Below are 13629 nucleotides of genomic sequence, written 5' to 3'. Positions count from 1 at the left end.
CGTCCAAATCTGGGGAGACGAGCGCGAGACATTCCAAATTCGCTGTGTGGACGAGTCTGGCGAGAGCGTCGCGAGTCAACCTACGGAGCCTCGTTGCTATCCGTCCCCTGTCGGTTTTCCAACGGCCGATCAAAAAAAGCTCGAAAGTCTGGACGTGTCTTTGGTAGGCCCGCCCGACTGCGAGATATTAGCTCTGATTTATAAATGTCGACCATTTAAAATTAAGTAATCTCAAATTTTTAAATCGTTCACCATCAGAATTTACAAATTTTATGTCACTGATAATTTTTACCCTACCGAAATCCAACATTTCTTTAAACAAATTGAATTATTACAACATCTATTAATTTTAGATATATAATATCAAAAAATGGCAAGAAAAGTTACCGAATTGTACGTATGTATAACCCAATAATAAAATAAAAAATAGGGTATTCCCATTAGAAAATATGTTATATCCGCAACACTTTTTTGAATTACCCTGTATATTCTATAGTAATGTTAAAATGTGCTTCTTAACCTTACCAATAACTTTTTTATTTAACATTTTGTTCTAAAAACGTTAAAAAACGTATTATGTAAAAAATGTCGTGTAAGGGATAAAGGGGAAAACAGCCAAAAGAGGGAAAACCGACGATGAATACCATGTTAAAGACCGAATATTAAAGAGACAAAAATTTATTACTGTATGCGTTATTATTTGGCCATCGTTTGTTATATTCAATTGCAATTTAATATGTGTTTGGCTTTCTTTCACTATGATCCCACTCGGTTTGTCTCGTGGCAGGTTGGCGTAAAAAATGGATAGAAAATGTCTCGCTCTGGTCTCGCTCTCGTCTCGCTCTTGTCTCACTCTTGTCTTGCTCTCGTCTCGCGCTCGGTTCGTCAGGTCTGGACGCACCATAGACTGCCGGAGTGGTGACGTCACGAATGTCAAATTGCTTTCCAAACAAGGTTTAGTTCTCTATATTTCTATTGAGCTCTTCCAAATGACGTCACAAATTAATATAAAATGTAAAAAACAGGTGATTGCCGACAACCGCCGACTTGTATCTGGTATTTTCAATACGCCTATGATGATTGCGCATGTTGCAAAATCTGTGAATTTTTCTACAAACGTCTTTGGAACTTTGGAAACGTTTTGGAACGAATTTAATTAGTAAAGGAAAAGTAAAGTAATTATTAGTAAAGTTTTTATTCCATGTTAATATACTACATTAACACTTTTTCGTCAGATGAATTTTATTATAAGGTGTAATATAATAATATAATTAATATCCCACATATACTTATGTCGAAACGTTAGTAGTTTTCGAAAATCGCTCCGACGCGCGACGTCGTACTTCAATTTAAACTTTCAGTTACTTCTATATAAACTTTCAGTTACTTCTGTATATTTACAGGGTGACTCAGGCTTCCGAAACAGTTCTATATTAGGTTTGTGGTTTGTAACTTATCTTTCATTTTTTTTCAGAATATGGAGGCAATGGTAAAGCACATTTTAGACATTTTTGTAAACATAGGAACATATTTTCAAACTAAAGTTGTAGATTTGCCATTAAATTTCCATTCCAGAAATACCTAGGGTTGCCACCTGTCCTTTTTTAAAAAGGACAGTCCTTTTTTGGAATAACTTGACCTTTTGACTTAAAAAGTCCTTTATATTTACATATTTTCCCGGAGAAAATTATCTACAGCAAACAGAAATATTCTTTTCTTCCAAATTTAATTAGAGATGTTATAAAACTTATAAATAAATGTTTTTTGTTTAGAATAGGCACCATTATTTAGAACTTCCCGTTTAATCTGAAATTATATAGGTTTAGTTTTACCTTTTTTGATCTTAAAAAAAAGAACTTTTCAAAATTCGTAATTAGTAACGATTTATAATCGGCCGTTCGCAATCGACAGCTTATACCTCCACTGTCCTTTTTCTACTTTGCACAACGGTGGCAACTTTAGAAATACCCTTTCTGAAAGCCCTCCCAAAATTCTAAATTCAAAGAATTTTATTAACTGTTTACTGTTAAACAATATAAAATTAAACAATTACTTCCTGTGAAGTACTGTGTAATAGTTGTTTAATCTTGTATTATTAATAAATATAAATTTAACTTATAGTTTGTCTGAATAACTTCCTATACCTAAAATGAATATTTAATGAAAAAATTGTGTTTTTTTGAAAATATAAGACAAGATTTGACTTTTGGTCATCTTCTTGTATTACGATGGCTCTGATACGAGGCAATTCAGTCTCTCAATAGAAGGCATTTATCATTAAAACTATCAAATCTGTGTGCTACAGTGTGGGTTTTCTGTCGCATAATAATGAATATTACGTTTATTTACAAATCCATTACTTTTAAAGGTAGCTTCATCAGACAATCAAATTTTAGTTAAATGTCAATCTTCATATTATCTTCGTATTAAGCATATATATTGCGGTTGTACCTCTAGGTAGAGGTATTTGTACGGTGGTAAAAAAATGTCTAAACAAGGCCGAAAGGGCAGATAATATATAATAAAGCAATAAAATGTAAAAAAGGTCGGGTATAAACACCTTTGTTTATTTGTTGAGCAAAATTCCTTTAGAATATCGTATACCATAATATGACCAAAATATGACGAAATCATAGACTTAAAATAAAATATAGACTACACTATTTACATCTCAACGTGGACAGACAATATTTTTTGTACACATGTTTACTTCTGGGTACAGTCGACCGAGTCTTCCTCATCCAGCCTATGTTGTCACGTCTATAATATTATCAATATTTTTTTTCTTGTATACACATATATTGAGATATTAATACTACAGTTTAATAAAGTAGATTTTAATATTCCATAGATGTATTAAATAGTCCTTATACTACTAAATTATAAGTCGGATACTGTTTAAAAAGGATAAGTTCTTTACAATATGACAACACCGATTAGAGGCGAGGGAGCCTATTCATTCATTTATTACCTTGTAGTACGTGTCGCACGTGTGCGGCAAAGCTTTGTTGCCGCTATCTCCCCGGCTGTATTAACGCATTTTCTTAGCTTGTAGTCCTTAAATGTTTATTTTATTGACTTTTTCTGTTCAAGAACTATAAAATATGGTTCGCCAGTGCCAAATTTGCAAGAAATTTGACTTAAATAATCCATTTAAGTCTTGAAACGACTTTTGACCGGTAGGCAACTCTCAATTTACCCATTGGAAGTCAGTGGCGTTGTTGTAGAAAGGCTCTTATTTAGATAATATTTTAGTAAAATGTAAAATCTGAATTTTTTCTCTTACATTACATTATTTACCTACTTACATTAATAGTACAATTAATAATGTTTTTATTAAAAATATATTCCGGTTTATTCTAAAATTATCTTCAGAATCTAAAATAACATACAATAATTTTAAAATGATATTACATTATGAAACAATATTTTTTAATATACCGGGTCGTCTCAAAAGTGGCTCACCCCTATAACTTTTTTATTTTTTCAGATAAAAAAAACAGATTTGTATGTTAGTAGGTATATGACATAAATTTTGGATTTATGGACGTATTCAATTGTTTTTGGTCTCTTCCTGTTTCACCGAAATGATTACATCTTTTGATTTTTAAAGGCACCCCCGGTATATTGCTACTTTATTCGATAAAAAATGACTTCGAATAGAATGACATATTATATGTCAACTTTTGATATTGTCGCTTAAAAACAAATCCTATTTTAAATTTTAATCCAGGATGCCATGGTGTTGTTAAAAACACTAAGTTCTAATCAAGGAGCCTTGGAAAAATAGTTTTGATCGTCTAATAGGTTTCGTGTCTTGTCTAGGCCGGTTAAAAGATGTACAAATCGTATTTTTAATCATACATATGTCAATTTTTTCAAATGGGACAAGGGTGACTCATTAGCATATTTGGAAAAAGCATTTTTTATGAATATATTGATACCACACACTTGGTATTTCGAGTCAAATTGTCGTTATGAACCGCATGTTACAATTACAATTAAACCATATGCGAAAATGTCAAAAGTTGACATATGATATGTCATTCTATTCAGAGTGTCATTTTCTATCGAATAAAGTAGAAATATACCGAGGGTGCCGTTTAAAAATTAAAAGTTATAGTCATTTCCGGTGAAACAGGAAGTGACGAAAAACAATTGAATGCGTCAATCAATCCTAATTTATGTCATATACTAACATACTAAATCTTGTTTTTTTATTTAAAAATATAAAAAAATTATGGGGATGAGTCACTTTTGGGACGGACCCGGTATAATAAAGACAGTACCGAGTTAAATAAATGTAGTTTTCATTTTATCCAGTTCCAATCACCTTCCTTGCTTTAATGGAACAGATTTATGTTTTCTCTAATTTACATAAGACATCACTTAACCAGAAAAAAATTACAACAATCATATATTTTTTCTCTCCCTGTCGCCGATTCTATTATATCTGTGGAATAGATCCTGTTTTGATTAATATTAGGAGTTGTAAACTAAAGTTGTTGTTTGACTAAAATTAATAATATATTATTAATTTCAAAAATTACGTAATTTTGATTATAAAATTTCTTCTATAACGTGTATTTTATTATTTTTATCCTTTTTGGACTCTAAGGCGTTTTTTCTAAATTTTTATTTAAAAACCCTGTCCTAAATCTTAATAAAATATAAAAAAGTTTAAATACGATATATTTCTAATTTAATTATTATAGCTTCATTAAAATAAAAGAATTACCCGGCTATGATACGGAGAGTTCAGGTGTACTTGAGAACCGAAAGACAGTGTTGTGTTTCTCGGCAGAGTCGTCAGGGAACGACCGTTACGACAGAGACAACCTATCTATCGCTCGTGTCGCACTCGTTATAACCTAAAACAATAACACAACAATAACAAGACATTGTCTGACCGCATGTTCCAGCTATTTATGAATGAGATGCTCAGTCTATATTTTATTTTAAGTCTATGGACAAAATTTATCGAAAAAAATGTCACTTTCAGGCTTATAATAAAGTTTCAAATGCAACGTTTATATTCAAATTTGTTATGATTTACAGTTAGTAACAGTTAGTAATTGAGACGCGCGCGCGCGAATTATAATTCAATAACCGGCTACTAGTTCTTGTTTTAATAAATCAAAATTCACACAAATATAATTAAAAACCATTTTAATTGTGAGAAGCTCCCTTGTGGACGCCTATGTACAATTATGGCGGAAATATAAAATGTCAAAACAATACCTACCTATGAAAAGACAAATTCGGGTAATTTGAGCTTATTTTTCCACACACTTGACACTGTCGTACCATATTGAAAGTTCGCAGATTCAAAAGTACGTTAAACAAAAACAAAACTACTGAAAAACACTGAAACTTCACTTCCGACTTGATTCCGACTTCAAACACACCGTAAGCTAAACGTAGTACGCTACAACTGACCACAAAACACAAATACAGAAGAAGTGCAAGCGCCCTGTTAAATATTGGAAAGTGAAATTGACGTTTAAATTTGACATTGTTGACAAGCCTACTGCTACTAGCGTCCCCAATATCGCTTGTAGGAACTACGTACTATATTGTGACGTATGGCAGGAAGTTTAAAAAAATAAAAAATTTAATTCTTTAGTTATTTTTAATTATGACATACATAAAAACACAAAAAATACACATTTTTTAAAAATATGTTTAATATTAATATTAAATATACAACAGAAATATATAATTTCTCTACAAAAAAAATATAAAATTAAAAGAATAGTGTTACAAGTACAGATCAAGACACAAAATAATTTATATAACAAAACTGAAAAAAACGGCGTCGTATATGGCTTAGAAATGAAGATATATATGTATCATAATTTTGAAAGTAAAATTATACTAGGGCTGGCATTCCTGATCTTGGGTGCCGATTTTCGTTTGTACGAAGAGTACGGTCGCTAGAATACGCTTAGCAAAATAAGATGTACTGAATAAACACAGAAGGCAAGTATTTTCTCAAGCGCATGAAATATATCGTCAGATTAAGTGGTTATGTAATAAATACTTAGTATTTTTGCTCTCTCCGACTTACTGGATTGCCATAGCGATTCACTCCTATACATGTAAACGCCGACCCAACTTGCCAGCAGGGTATGGGAAATGTCATCGATCATCATTTTTAAGCCAACTGGACGATTATTTCAAACATACAGTATATAATTTCAATATCCTAAGTGGAAAGAAAAAAGATCACCTTTCTGTTTTGTACTATGGTCCGTTTCTTCCGATGGCTCATCTCGTTCATATTTAGGAAGGTATCCATAAAATATATATTTTACTATCGGTCCTGGGATGAAAAAACATAAAATTCAGTTTGATTTGATGATCCTTTTCTGTTACCTAAATCAAGAGAATGACAATGAGCATGTGAAGATGAAAAAAAAATAGTACACATTATTTATCTGCACTTATCTACACATTAATCCAATAAAGGTTTTTTATCAAAAACCTTTATTTGCCTAAATAATTATAGTATTAGATAAATTTGTGCAGCGTGTAACAAAAGAAATAAAATGGCGGCAAGTCAACGACGCGACAAGGAGAAAAATTGTGTTCGAATGACAAATTATGGGTCACCAAAAATTGTTTGTCTCCTTTCAACGCACGCTTTAGAACAAAAAACAGGTGAACTCAGTTACTGAAAGATTGTCAAGGTTTTATCTGTCATTCTTGTCAATAATTTATCGGTAAGGATGATTCCTAGAAAATCGCTTGTAGCATAGTTTTGAACCATTGCCAGTTCTCCCATAAGAAGTGTCATCCCCCTGCAACTGACCATGGGACTTAGCGAGGGGTGGTTGGACGGACATTATTTCATTCTGGAAGACTAGCAGCGACGTTGCCAATTAGTGGAGTAAAATGAGTAAAATCACTAAGAAAAGTCGCTTCCTTCTCGAAAAAAAATTTTTGAAGGTATAACCACATAAAATCGGTTAGGGCTTTATGCATGTGAAATGACTAATTACGACCTTTTTGGGGGGGGGGGGGTCAGAAATTTTTATACCGGAAAATGTCAAAAATCTGTCAAAAATGGATAAACATGTTTTTTACCTTTCCACGCGATAACTCCTAAACTAATTAACTTATTCACAAACTCTTTTTTTTAATCGATTGAGAACACATAGGCGGTGATAGCTGAGGTAATTAAAGTTCCATAGTGAGTGTATTTTTTTTGGAAAATGGATTAAACTTCAAACATTAACTTTATTGTATCATGATTTTCGGTAAGCGAAAAACTTTTTTATTTGAAGGAATTTTTACATAGTATCTGCGTATGATGTAAAGAAAAAATATTAAAAAAGTTTTTAAAACTTGTTACAACCTTCTATTACTAATATTTTTATAGTTATTCTGATTTAAAATTATCATTATCCCGTGCGCGCCCTATAGTTAGACGCCGCGCTATACCGCCCGGCTTGCATCACGTTGTACGGCGTGCTAGATGTGGCGGATGTGGCATTAATTTATGTTTTAGAATAAATGTAGAAAATTCTTTTTAAATAATTATTTAATATGTGAGTGCCCATATGTAGGTGTCGATTTAGTATAACATATTTTTGTAATATTTTTTTTATGAAAACATTGAAAAGTTGTTTGAATTTTGATGTTTGAAGTTTGCATCGGATTGAAATTCTTTTATTAAACTACGAATTTCTTCTTTTAATAGGTCTTATTATTTGTGTTTTCTAATTTTGCTCTTCATACCACTTACATAAAGATCAAAACAAAATCCTAAAAAGGGCATCGGCAACTAAAGTTAGACCTCGAATAGCCCTGGAATATTATTTTTCATAAAAAATGTCTATGTATACCTATGTGGCGGATTCATCTCTCCAAAAAAATCCTTTATGGGTATTTCGCCACTGCACAGCAAAAAAATCTACAAAATAAAATAGTTATTTTTTGTAAACACTTCTGCGTTAAACCTAAACGGACACTGCTTGTCAGAAGTTATGTTTACAGTTATACAAATTTGTCTAACAAAGAAAAAAATGCTTAACGTTTCGGAAAGTTTATCCCTTTCCGTCGTCGGAAGCAAAAAAATACAAAGAATAAAGAAAAAAAAACTATTTAAAATATTTAAATTCAACTATTCGGGAACACTTTACTTTTTTAAAAAAGATACGTCTACAAGAAAAAAACAACGAACAAGAACGTCAACGGTTTCTTGTAGACGTATCTGTTTTAAAGAAGTAAAATGTTCTCGAATAGTTGAATTTAAATATTTTAAATAGTTTTTTTCTTTATTCTTTGTATTTTTTTTGCTTCCGACGACGGAAAGAGATAAACTTTCCGAAACGTTAAGCATTTTTTTCTTTGTTATGCAAATTTGTATAACTGTAAACATAACTTCTGACAAGCAGTGTCCGTTTAGGTTTAACACAGAAGTGTTTACAAAAAATAACTATCTTATTTTGTAGATTTTTCTTGCAGTGCAGTGGCGAAATACCCATAAAGAATTTTTTTTGGAGAGATGAATCCGCCACATAGGTATAGACATTTTTTATTATTATTATAATTGCAGAGTAGATTTTAACAACGCAAAAATTATACTGAAAGAATTTTCATCTTACATCATTTTACAAGTATTTTCGACGTAATTATCTGTTTCCGTAAAAATGGCAAAAATCCATCTCCAAAATTATATCCAATACTAACTAAAAAAGCCAGATAAAGGATTCCGTCTAGCACAAATGTTAATTTCCCATGTAATAATTTAGGATTATTCCTTAATATTTCGCGAGCTTTTAAATAAATGACCTATAGTGTGCTATTATATAAATATGGTTTTGTTTTAAAGTTTGAGCTAAATCTACTAATCATACCATTGAAGTATATATGGTATAACATTCGGTAGGTGGATTGTTTATAAATGGCAAGTATAATATTTTGAAAACAAAAATTTCGTTGTCAACTAAAGTGTCGTTAAAGTCCATAAAAAAGCACACATTTCACAAACAATAAAAGTGGGAAGAGATATTATAAAAAATGCTTATTTAAGTCTAAGTCAGTGAAAAATTCATCCAATGTATAGTCTGCTTTCTTAATTAAAAATGTCGTTAATTTGGTTTTGATTTGTTTGGGATTATATAAACAAACATTGTGGTATTTAGGATTCTGAATTCTGACTCGTGTACTTGGCAAGTACGCCAATATTTGTATGCTTGGCAAGCATACTATCTTTGTAAACAACATATTTTGCAACAAGCTTAGCGTTCACGCTACGCGGCGACTGACAAATATTTGCACAAAAAAACGACTCACACCACATGGCAAGTATATCCAAATAACAAATGTTTGTACAAGTTCACGAGTCGTCAGAGTCCACCGTAATAAAAATAAACTTTAATAAACAATAATAGAAATGTACGATTTTTGATGGTCATAAACGGTTATAAACTTTAATGAATACCTACGTATCTATTTTTTTTATTAAATCATTCAATCATTTTTTGATCAACATTTTTTGTGTCTCACCCATTAAAAGATTTACGGTAAATAAGAAAAATTAATATTATCCTGGTTATACCTCCCCTTTGCTGTGGAGCTTGGTGGTGGATGAACTACTAGATGAATTAACTCTAGCGGGAATACACCGCATTGGGTGTGCAGATGACATAGTCATGATCGCTCGGGGGAAACATGAAGGCACCTTGTGTGATATTATCCAAAAAGGACTCCGTATCACTGAGAGATGGTGTAGGACTGTCGGGCTGAGTATCAACTCAGACAAAACCGCGATAGTGCCATTCACCAGAAGGCGAAGTCTGAAAAACTTGAAAAGAATCCAACTAGATGGAAAGGAATACTGCCAACACAGGAAGTTAAATACCTGGGAATAACTCTGGACAGTAAACTCCTGTGGAACAGGCATATTAAGAACACTACCAGCAAAGCCATAAAGGCTCTCATGATATGCAGAAGACTGGCCGGAAATAGATGGGGCTACTCCCCTAACATTTTGCGCTGGATGTATACCATGATAGTAAGACCCATGATTACTTATGGAGCAGTTGCCTGGTACACAAAACTAGAGCAACGGACAGCAAGGCTAAATCTATGCAAAGTCCAGAGACTAGCATGTGTTTGCATCACAGGAGCCATGAGAACCTGTCCAACAGCAGCAATGGAGGTCATTCTAGATCTAACACCACTGCACATTGTCATTGGTAGATATGCCAATGCGACAATGATTAGAATGGTCATTAACGGAATTAGTACTGGGAGAATTGTCAGATCAGGGGCTTGGAACACCCTCAAAAAGGAAATACCACTCCTGCAACTCCCAGTGGACGATATGCCAAGAACGTACAACTTTGACAAACATGTCAATGTAGTATTGAGCAACAAGAAGGATTGGAAGAGCGAAACGCTTGCCCAGCAGTTAAAAGACCATACCATAACTTGGTATACTGATGCTTCCAAAACCAATACGGGAACAGGGATCGGAGTGTTTGGGCCGAGAGCTAATTACTCTATATATTAAATCTACGCTATCGAGAGATGCGTACAACTTATCTTAGATAGGAACTATCGGAAACAAGAAATAGCCATCTTATCTGATAGTCAAGCAGCGTTAAAGGCGATCAACTCAGTATCAATCAATTCGAAATTGGTCAAAGAATGCATAGAGAAGCTGAATAAATTAGGCAAAGAAAACAAAGTCCTCCTACACTGGGTGCCTGCTCACCAAGGGATAGAAGGCAATGAAAAAGCAAATAATCTAGCTAGGAAAGCAGCGAACACTCCACTAACTGAACCAGAACCGTTCTGCTTTCCAAGTGGTAACCAACTCAAGGCGGAACTCAAGAACTTGGAAGATTCCATCCGCAACCTGGAATGGAAATTTTCCAATGGTCTAAGACACTCGAAGAAGTTTCTGAGGGCTTATGATGAAGAAAAATCACAGATCTTCCTGGGTCTGAGTAAGAACAATCTTCGGATTGTCACGGGGTTTTTAACAGGACACTGTCTCCTCAACGAACACCTCAGTAGATTGAAACTAAGAAGAAACGGCGAATGCAGATTCTGTGGGGAAGATGGGGAAACACCAGTACACCTCATCACTGAGTGCGCCGAGATGACAACCATTCGTGCCATGAATTTTGGTACGACTGATATTGGAGATGGAGAACTACCCTCTATAAAACCGTCCCAGATACTGGCTTTTGTCAAAGCCCTGGGACTGTATGATGAGTTATGATTCAAGAAAGGGGGACACAATGGATCTGTAAGGTCGAAGTGATTAACCCCCTCCCACTCATTCTAAATTCTAAATTCTAATCCTGGTTTATGATAAATTATTCAGCCCTATTGGCAAAAGAAATACTGACTATGGAATTTTAGCGATCATATCAATTTTATTATCAATGAATTAATTAAAATTTTTTTATTAAAATAGTTTACAACATAAGATACCGGTTTGTCTAGATGTTAATTTGTGATGTTTGCCCCTTTTTCTTATTTTATCATATCTCAAAAATATTATAATATCAAAACCGTTCTATTTAACTAGTTTTCTTTTTGTTAATATAATATATCAACAATTATTAATTAATATATTAAGCATACATCATCTTGCCTTTTTCCGCAGCATTTATGATTATGATAGTTTTTAGGTCTCGTTACACTAGGATTTAAAAAAAACTGTCATTTTTGTTTATTGTTTTTCTGTAAATTAAAGAGTCGATAACTAAATAATTTATAACGTACAGAATTTACTAAATTTCAAACTGCAGGTATAATGCACATAATCAGAAATAGACCTACGGAACATCGCGTCCGCTGTGCCGCCAAATAAAATCAAAGTCTCGGGCGGCGAGGCCCGAGTGGTCTCGCGCGCGGCCTATTCGTAAATTTAATTTAGGATAACTAGAAAAGTATTAGCATTAGAAGATTATACCAAGTTTTAAAAACTTTTTCAATATTTTTACTTTATTTCATACGCAGATACTATGTAAAAATTCCTTCAAATAAAAAAGTTTCTCGCTTACCGAAAATCATGATACAATAAAGTTAATGTTTGAAGTTTAATCCATTTTCTAAAAAAAAAATACTCTTACTATGGAATTTTAATTACCTCAGCTATCACCCCCTATGTGTTCTCAATCGATTAAAAAAAAGAGTTTGTGAATAAGTTGATTAGTTTAGGAGTTATCGCGTAGGAAAGGTAAAAAATTCACAGTCCTTTACAAAGATGCAACCGGGGGGGCATTGAAAATGATGAATAAAAATATGATTAGTGTTAATATGAGTGTATTACATACATATGTTTAAATGACGAACTTAACAAAAAACAACAGATTTAAAGATTCACTGAAAAAGTAGTAGTGTTAACATTAAATAAAACATTATCAATAATAATTATGCGATCGCACCTTATCCGTAAAACAAGCAAGCAAAAAACCTCGAAAAAACAAAATAACATACAAAACATCAGGTTAACATGATGACAGATCATGATCAATGACAGATAAAGAATTCTTACGGAAAGTTACACTTTACGATATAATTTTTAACTGTTAAAGGCAAACCCCATTTAAACACTTAACTTTTAATACCTACTACTGTATCTAAAAGACTTTTTTTAAATTACTAAATTCTTAGCCACGCTTCTGTTTTTCTTGGCTGTTGTGCGTCACGTCAAAGATTAACAGGCCCACGTTTGCACCACAAGGCGATGCTGCAGACCACTAGGTAGACCGGTCGTAGAAATTTATGTTATACAACTTGTAGTCAATCTACACAAATATTATCAAAACTTTTTTTCTTTTAAAATGTGTTCAGATTTTGTAAAAAGTATAAGTCAAAATCGCAAAACTTAAATTTGATATGAGTTTCTTAGTTTTTAACTAATATAGTGGCGAATTACAAAAATTTCTTTTCAATGAAAATTAATGAGTTAAATAAAATAATTTAAAAAATTACTAGCTTTTTCTCGCGACTATGTTCGCGTTACACCTCGAATCGTTCATGCATTGATTTAAATGATTTTTTACTTCTTTATAGAGAGCTAGTGAGCATAGATGTTTTTTTATTTTTCATCTTTTTTTTATTTATTAAGAGCACTAATACTCTCTTTATAGGTTATTTTTATTCTTTGAAGGATAATTGAGGAAGATATATTTCGTTATGATGTCACTAAATAAACCCTTGTATAAAATTTTATACTGTCTGGTTTATAATGTTATAGTATTGCATTTTCGTACAGCAAACTTTCATTCCCTATTCTACTCCCTAAGGGTATAAATTTCATAAATTCGCTTTACCTTTGTGCCAATTTTTATGTGTATAATCCAGAGGTCACCAAGTTTTATATAAATTTTTACTAACTTTACCCATTTGGTTGATGAATTTCAAAAATTTCTTCTAATTCTTTTTGTAGGATTTCATTCTTCTAGACCAAATAATAAGGAATTTTCATACAACAAACTGTTCCGAGATAATTTTACTCTCTAAGAGGATGAATTTCCTAAAATCGCTTTGTGTAGCTAATTCACTAATGTCGTTTAAACGAACCTTTGTGCTAATATTTATGTATCTAAAGCTGGCGGCATGAACTCACTCTAAAATATCTAAAAACGTAATATA

The sequence above is a fragment of the Sitophilus oryzae genome, unplaced genomic scaffold (genome assembly GCF_002938485.1).
Source record: "Sitophilus oryzae breed Bouriz unplaced genomic scaffold, Soryzae_2.0 scaffold_395_pilon_pilon, whole genome shotgun sequence".
NCBI classification, from domain to species: domain Eukaryota; kingdom Metazoa; phylum Arthropoda; class Insecta; order Coleoptera; family Curculionidae; genus Sitophilus; species Sitophilus oryzae.
The sequence above is the reverse complement of the archived record's forward strand: the minus strand, read 5'-3'. Positions refer to the sequence as shown.